At 40.0% G+C, this 6570-nt stretch overlaps 1 pseudogene; it reads right to left on the bottom strand.

Moving 5' to 3' along the window:
• Positions 1-258: 258 nt before the first annotated feature.
• On the bottom strand, positions 259-3389 carry LOC115275953 (annotated as a pseudogene).
• Between the last annotated feature and the right edge of the window lie 3181 nt (positions 3390-6570).

Here is a 6570-nt window from a genome sequence, read left to right as displayed (position 1 = left end):
TTTTGTTAGCAAAGCAAGAGGAAGATTCTTTTAAATGTTTCCAGTTCAAGTTAGAATTAAGGTGTTTGTTAAGTCGCACCAGCTTTGCAGAGCTGTGAATGTTTTGCTGTTGTTTTTTGAAAAAAGAAGAATCTATAATAAAATTTTTATTCAAGAAGATCTTTGCGTCAGAGCCTTTTCCCGTTTGTTAACTATTTGTAGCCATTCCCAAATAGCTTTAAATTTTGTAGCTTGTTCAAGGGCAGAGTTAAAATGTGTTCATAGCTGATGCATCTCCAAAGAATTTATCATGAAGGCTGCCAGATTCTGAACACCTTCAATTCCATCAACATTATACAGAGAGGCCGGATGCCTCCCACAGACCCACACCCTTTCAAGGAGATCACATTGAGTTCAAGAGCTTTAGCGAGTAATTTTTTCTAAAGCATTGCCTCCTTTGGTATTGCCAGTGTAGAATGGAATATTCATCTTGCTTCTATTCTGGGATCTATTGAATATACATAGAATCCTTGAGACTTATCAATAATATCATAAATCATTTGTGCTTTGACAGAGCTGAACTTCTCCATAGCTCTACACCTCCGTTGTTCTTAATCATTCCAGGACCAAGCCCATGACACGGATACTGAAACACAGAAGTGTGTTGGATATGGAATTGTTTTGGGCCCGGAGTTTGTATTCCAGGATGAGGGATACTGCTCCACTCTGAGGGCGAAACCCAGTGGGTCATTGCCAAGGGTCGTGAATGTGATTCCTGCTGAGCCACTCTTCTGAGAACCAGCAAAAATCACACCAAACTAGGAAACATCCAGCAGCTTGGATAGGAAGTTTGAGGACATGTGGCAAACCGGCTCTGCTCCCTTGCCATTGGGAATCAAGGCAAAGTGTACTCTGCATGGTCAGTGATGCACAGAGGAGGTCCCAGGGGCTTAGATCTGGAATTTCCCCGTGACTCTCAAGCTTAGGGTAGGCAATATTTACATTCCTAAACTTTTCGTCTTCTTCTGCTGCCTTAGCTAACCAAATTCCTGTCACCTCCTATGTAGCACACCTTCTTGATTTCCGAGCAATCAGGTTTAGGAGGACAGCAGTGACCTGACCTTGACACGCCTCTTTGCACGAAAATAACTTCACAGTTGTCTGGAACAACTGACAATTTCCACACAAGATTTTCTGTGTTAATAATCTTAGTAGAGGCTGAGGGCCCGTGGCTCGTTTCAAGAACACCAGAGCCAACTCCAATTGTACGCTAATAATCCTTCTTATCTCTAAAAACACTGAGCATGGCAGCTTGGGGGCTGGGACAAAGCTGACCACCTGCGTGGGGCAGTCCACTGGGCATCTGATCCATTGGGCGAGTTGGCTGGAGGTGACCAATCACCTGGCGGGGTTTCTCTCTCCTTGCTCTTATTTCCCTTTGGTCAGAGTTCTCCCCTCCAGACTTGACTCCTCTTTCATTCCAGATCACATCATGGAGCCCCTTTGGTAACTGCTCCAGAAGTCAGTTCCCTGCTCTGTGACATGTGGCATTTTATTCAAGTCTGAAAGGGGAGGAAAAAACTAGAAACTTGAGGCATGTTATTGTGCAGGATGTTCAGTGGCAGCCTTGAGAGAGAGCCTGGCAATGACTGATTTATGTCCCAGATGGCATAACTGTGAAGGGCCAAGTGACATTGGTTGGCAGCAGTGGTAGCTGAGACCCATGCTTTTTATTGCCGCACCCCTCCCCCAAACGAAATTAGCAGTGCCGCCTGTACAAGATAAGCCTCTTGGCCTCTTGACTCATGGGTGCATGTAACAGTAATTGTCAAATTAATTTAAGCAAAAAGAATGTTTTGAAAAATCATGAGAAAGAAGGGAAGGATAGAAGAAGGGAGCTGGGGAACCAGTTCAAGAATTGCCCAAAGTCGTCTTCTACTAGTGCAGCTGAAAAAAACTCACCATGACCATTGTAACTTGGCTTGCAATAGATCATTCTGCTCAAGAGTCAAATTCCCAAGTCAGGCAAGCCTTGGTCAAATGACTATTCTCTTGGTGTGATAAGAGGACTCTCCCAAGGACCAGGATATAAACAGCTGGGAGAGAAAACTCCAAAAGCAAAGCTCGGTCCTATTAGAAAGGTCAAAGTGAAGCTGTGTTGTTTAACAAAAGGGTCCATTATAATTTATATAATATATATATATATATACACACACACATGTATATTAAAATACATTTCTATGGATAGTCAGAATCCAAATAATTGTTTGCATACGTACACTTTCAAAAATACTAACAAAACGCAGTTATTCTTCATAAAAAATTCTCACCCCTTCCTAAGGAGATAACCCAAGGTCTCATTACTTACTGCATCAAAGTCTAAGTCAGGGATGTCTTGGTGATGTAAATTTCTGCTCTTGCTCCAGCTCAGCTGTCTTAGATCAAGTCTCTAGAAACAGAACCCTGGTCAGGAATTCTAGTGTAAGTGATTCACTGGAGAAATGTTCTCAGGTGAGGGAAGCAAGCAAGCAAAGGAATCCTGAGTAAAGCCATGATTTGGTCACAGGTGGAGATTAATGTCAGCTTGATACCACAGAGTTCTGGAGTCTGAATTGTACACAAAATTAGTGCCAGTCTGAGACACAGGTATGGATAAATGGCCTTTATAAAGCTACCTGATCTACCAAATAAAGCCTCCACCCGAGGCTACCTCCAACTAGAACTTAAGGTTTGATTGTTATTTGCCTTACTTTTCTTGCTTTGTAAAGAGCCTGACTTCCAGGCTCTCAAATTCCAGGCTCTCCTCTTTCTCTATATGTTCCCATTCCCATTGATGTTAGGAAAAACAAACAAAAAACAAACCAACTCATACACTTGCCAAATTAAATGCAAGTTGGTCTTTTCCAGTTTTAAATGGCCTAATTTAAGGGAAATACTCAGTTAACTTAAAGGTCAGACCCCTTTTTAAGGGATGTTTGTTTTTTCTAGGTCTTTTACCTCCGCCTTTCCAAGACCTCCCAGAGGTGTCTGGGTGCAAAGGGTCTAAGATGTTCTGATGAAAGGAGTAAAGAGCCTTTAGCATCAAGCTGTCTCTATTCAAGCTGAAACATAGGTCTTGTTTAGTTGGGATCTTCTGGTGTCTGAATTCAGTTACTATTGAATGCCTGGAGCTAGTATTAGCTGGTGGTCAGGTTTCTTAGCACTCAGCCTAGCTTTCTTCTTTGACTAACTTGGTATCACTTTGGCTTTAATCACTAGTATTGACAATCCTTTGAGATTCTGCTGTTTCTATCCAATCCTTGACAAGGCTATTTTATCTTACAGCCTCTGCTATGCAGTAACCTTTCTCTACACTGTGGTAACCCCATGGCAAGCCCATTAGAACTCAGCTGGTGTCCCTCTTACGCCATATGGGAGTCAAAGGAAAATACTGTGCAGTGTTGTAAAATCTCAGGGTCTCTGTGTCCCAAAACATGGTATGCCCCAATTTGTTGTGCCTTGCTAGCCTATGTCGCCATGGGGACACTTTGCAAGGTTCCTAGAAGTGTGGCTTAAGCCTTTTTCAGTTTCGTATTCAACCTACCTGGAGTTCTTGCTTCCACTAATCCTCCTCTACTGGCCCAGCCTCAGGATGAACCCTGGAGGGGTATCTGAGGGACCTAGCTGGTACCTTCTACTGTTCCTGCCTAATCTCTCTTTACTATCTAAACGAATTTGGCTCTGATGAGCAGCTGTCATATGCCCCTCCCCCCACCACAGGCAGACCCCCACATTTTTGTTCTAGGTTAACTGGCCCTTCCCTTCAATGAAACCCATTCCTTAATGATAGGGGACTTCAAAGAAGGGGGTAAAGGGGGATAGGATGACAGAAAGGAAAATAGTCCTGAAAGGATTCTGAAAGGTTTATAGTTCTGGTGACCTACTTTCTCTCATAGGTCTGAGTTTGGGGGAGCAGGGGACAGGAGGAGCACAGATTCTGGACATAAAGGGGTGAAGGCTAGGAAAATTTGAGGTCACGGGAGAGCTGGTCTATCAGTTAACCACAAGCTTTTCGCTGAATGCAAGCCTACAAAACATTTACGTCTTAGATTTTCCAACGTCCTTGACTCAGATTAGCTCCCTGTTTTAAATATAGACTAATGTGAAATGCTTCATTTTCTAGGTATTCTCTTCCCTTGGGTCGGATTTCTTCCCTGACTCCAAGTGCTGAAGCCTGGTTTGGGCAAATGATGGCCAGCTGTGTCAACACACTGGGATTTTCCTAGTTTCGAGTTTCAAATGTGCTTGTGAATATGTATACAGATATGTACAAATACATTGGTTTCTGCTTTCCTAAGCACATCATCTCCCTCCTCCCTCTTCTAGTACATTGTAATTGTTCGTCTCTCCAAATAAATGGTTTCCACTGCATCCTTAGCGCCTACTACAGTACCTGTATACCTTGGAACCTAAATACATATGAATTCATACACAGATTCCTGGTACCTCTCTCTAGAGATTGTGATTCAGTAGAACTGAGGTGTGGGGTCTGGATATGTTTATGTTTAACCGGCACCATTGATTTTAAAGGTAAGCAATACTGATAAAGCTTTTCATAAGTTCACTGCCTCCAGGAAGAAACTGAGTTCATTTCACCTCTAATTTGCCAGCAATGGGCAAACCTTGATAACAGGAGATGCAAAATAGACTTATGATGGGTTTGATTTCATTTACATCTAGCCACCATAAAGACTGAATCCCTTTCCAAAAAATTCTGGTAGCATTAGACACCTACAACTCCAACTTTGTCAACAAAAACATTTTCATTGGCCTAAACAGAAAACTTTAGCAATCTTCACCTTCCATTTGCTTGTGGAACAGTAATTCCATTGAATACTAACAGAAGACACTGTAAACAAACCACTAAAATGACTTTAACAGCAGAGTTGCTATGTTCATTTTACTCTTTATGTATTCCAGTAGTATCAACTACTAGATCATTCAACAAAATTGAAGTATTTTACAGTACAGTTTCACTTTAAAGGCAAAATTTGAAGGGCAGGGAAAGGTTGTAAAACCTTCATTCCTGAAAAAACTTTGGTGCAACATGATTTGCCAACATGTTGGCATTTTGGTAGTAACTTCAAAACGTTAGATTGGAAACATTTTAGAAGCCTCTTATGTTTAAATTTTTAACCCGTCAATAAATCAGCATGTTTTAGTTTCTTATAAAATTGGTTCAACGTTCCATTTAGTGAATTTTAAGCCTCTTTACCTCTGACAAGTTTCTCAACCTAATTTCTAGCCCATATTCAAATACCATTCACAAATGGTGGCAACACAAAAGCCCTCTTCCCCTTTCCCAAGTGGTACACTCAACTTTGCAATGCCAGTATTCCTTTTTAGGTTTATGGGTTCAAGGTCAGAATTGTTTGGGAAACTACACATGTAGCATTCAGTAATTTTAAATGTTGTGACACATTTATTTCATTTATCAAGGGAACATGCAGTTCCTCTCCAAGCTAAAAGGGAATGGCACTCTGCCTTTAAATGATGCTTGCATGCATGTACTACTTATATATACTCCAGAAAAATTCCCTACTTTATCTATTACATACAAGTCTTTTTCCTAAACCTAAAAAAATTGCATATTCTCCATTGACTGGAACTGTTCTTATGCTTCGTAGACGATTGGAAATCAACAGGTAGAAATTTGGAAATTTATGAGCCAGGAATCATAGTAAGGTTAACATTAGGTCAGTATTTTCAAACATCAAACTAGAGCTTTTTAAAGATAAAAACCTAGAAATCCAAAATTTCTCTTCAGTAGTGTTAAAATAGGAATATCTGTAGGACTGGATGATGACTCAGCTCTCATTATGCTAGACTCCCCCTTTAACAAATTAAGAGCTTAGTAACTGGGATTTTATATTTACCACCCCTACATCAGACTTCATTTATAAATGCTAGAAACACACTTCACACAGAAAAAAATATAATTTAAGATTACTGTATTTCCTTAACAAGAGGAACGTCTGAACAAATTTTACAGGTAGTCAATCAACCCTTGTTTTCAAATTGGGCACACATCAAATCTAGCATTATGGGAGTTTTATTTATTTGGAAGTGAACTTTTAACTATCAATACAAATGCCAAGATACTACACAAAACATCCACAGGAACTTTTTCATCGTTTTTTTTGAATTGTTCACAAACATTTCCTACATAATCCAACATACAACAGAAAAATGGTACATCTTTTTCCTTCAGTTTGCATACAATGGAAAAACAAGAATATATATATATTTTACAAAGTTTAACTAATAGACACTAGCAGGCTGACAATTTGTCTATAGGTGAAAAATTACCTAATAAAAAATAATAAGAATTTATTTAGCATCAGTCACTTCCATAACCAAGTATTATTCTGATTAATAAAACTTGTTGCCATTAGGCTTCTGGCATATACTTAAACCATTACTGAATTTGTAGTATTGCTCCCCACCTTGGTTCTCCTTCAATTACTAACATGGAAAAACTGTTGCAGAGTAGGGGCAAGCATTTGCAAAAACAAACAAAAATCCCCAGCTTATTATAAGCATGAATGTGTA

The sequence above is a fragment of the Suricata suricatta genome, chromosome 13 (assembly GCF_006229205.1).
Source record: "Suricata suricatta isolate VVHF042 chromosome 13, meerkat_22Aug2017_6uvM2_HiC, whole genome shotgun sequence".
In the NCBI taxonomy this organism is placed as follows: Eukaryota; Metazoa; Chordata; class Mammalia; order Carnivora; family Herpestidae; genus Suricata; species Suricata suricatta.
Note: the sequence above shows the minus strand (reverse complement) of the source record. Positions and strands in the feature narration are given on the sequence as shown.